General features: G+C 46.5%; 2 long non-coding RNA genes across 16 annotated transcripts; one reads left to right on the top strand and one right to left on the bottom strand.

The window, feature by feature from the left end:
• The first annotated feature begins 277 nt into the window (after positions 1-277).
• On the top strand, positions 278-1,003 carry LOC139026910 (uncharacterized). Of its 15 annotated transcripts, none has more exons than XR_011478872.1 (4): positions 278-585; positions 618-649; positions 713-808; positions 912-999. It is a non-coding gene; the product is annotated as an uncharacterized lncRNA (long non-coding RNA). The 15 variants fall into 15 exon arrangements; XR_011478862.1 differs by having other exon boundaries at positions 618-681; XR_011478865.1 differs by adding an exon at positions 848-879 and having other exon boundaries at positions 278-681; positions 912-986.
• LOC112078821 (uncharacterized) lies at positions 703-1,640 on the bottom strand. Its single transcript, XR_011478875.1, has 2 exons — positions 928-1,640; positions 703-760 (listed from the first exon to the last, which is right to left on the bottom strand). It is a non-coding gene; the product is annotated as an uncharacterized lncRNA (long non-coding RNA).
• Between the last annotated feature and the right edge of the window lie 6 nt (positions 1,641-1,646).

The raw sequence follows: 1,646 nt of genomic DNA, 5'->3' as shown, positions 1-1,646 counted from the left end.
GATCAGACCATCACTTTATAGGGCTTATTAAACAGTTAGTCCGGGCCAAGTAATCTGATTGGTCAAAAGTACATTCCAGCCATGACGTTAGTGATCATAACACCTCCGCTAGCCAGTTAGCTAGCTAGCCGCCCGTGAGTTATTGAAAAATGAATCACTTCATATGATTCAACAGTAACAAACCAGTGTACAAACTGGGAGCTAGCTAGCATTTATTTGTTGTGTTGTCAAGCATCTATTACAGAAAACAGAAGCTGCTGTGTAGGTAGAAGGATGACTACCCGTTCAGCTGTGTAGGTGGAGGGATGACTACTCATTCAGCTGTGTAGGTGGAGGGATGACTACTAATTCAGCTGTGTAGGTGGAGGGATGACTACCCGTTCAGCTGTGTAGGTGGAGGGATGACTACTCATTCAGCTGTGTAGGTGGAGGGATGACTACTCATTCAGCTGTGTAGGTAGAAGGATGACTACCCATTCAGCTGTGTAGGTGGAGGGATGACCACCCGTTCAGCTGTGTAGGTGGAGGGATGACTACTCATTCAGCTGTGTAGGTAGAAGGATGACTACCCATTCAGCTGTGTAGGTGGAGGGATGAACCACCGTTCAGCTGTGTAGGTGGAGGGATGACTACCCGTTCAGCTGTGTAGGTGGAGGGATGACCACCTGTTCAGCTGTGTAGGTGAGGGATGACACCCGATTCAGCTGTGTAGGTGGAGGGATGACTACCCGTTCAGCTGTGTAGGTGGAGGGATGACTACCTGTTCAGCTGTCTAGGTAGAAGGATGACTTCCCGTTCAGCTGTGTAGGTGGAAGGATGACTATTTGTTCTGGAGCTAGCTGTGTAGGTGGAGGGATGACTACCTGTTCAGCCATTTAGGTGGAGGGATGACTACCCATTCAGTATTTTAGGTGGAGGGATGACTACCCGTTCAGCTGTGTAGGTAGAAGGATGACTACCCGTTCAGCTGTCTAGGTAGAAGGATGACTACCCGTTCAGCTGTCTAGGTAGAAGGATGACTACCCGTTCAGCTGTCTAGGTAGAAGGATGACTATTCAGTCTGGTACCAAAAGTGCTTTCTATTAGATGCATCAGGTTCATTGAAAAATATTTCCATATTTCACTTTTCCTATTTTTCTACTTGTTGCTTTCAGTTCATCATCTGCTGTGTAACAGTTTCAGGTTAACATTGAAAAATATCTTCCCTGGACATCTGTTTTCTCCTGCAATCTTTCAGGTTGAGTTATGGTGAAGTATACACCCTATTCCCTATACAGCGCAATGTCCTGGTCAAAGGTAGTGCACTCTATAGGAAATAGGGCCCTGGTCAAAGGTAGTGCACTCTATAGGGGATAGGGCCCTGGTCAGAGGTAGTGTATTCTATAGGGAATAGGGCTCTGGTCTAAGGTAGTGTACTATATAGGGAATAGGGTGCCATTTGGGACACAATAATATCAGTTAAATGTTGAACATTCTCTTCCCTGGACAGTCTGTCCCCTCCTGTATTCTGTGTACTGTTGTTCTGGTATGTGTTGTGTGAAGTCCAGTCTGTGTGAAGTCCAGTCTGTGTGAAGGCCAGTCTGTGTGAAGTCCAGTCTGTGTGAAGTCCAGTCTATGTGAAGTCCAGTCTGTGTGAAGGCCAGTCT

Source organism: Salvelinus sp. IW2-2015, unplaced genomic scaffold (assembly GCF_002910315.2).
Source record: "Salvelinus sp. IW2-2015 unplaced genomic scaffold, ASM291031v2 Un_scaffold6341, whole genome shotgun sequence".
Classification (NCBI taxonomy): domain Eukaryota; kingdom Metazoa; phylum Chordata; class Actinopteri; order Salmoniformes; family Salmonidae; genus Salvelinus; species Salvelinus sp. IW2-2015.
The sequence above is the reverse complement of the archived record's forward strand: the minus strand, read 5'-3'. Positions and strand labels throughout refer to the sequence as shown.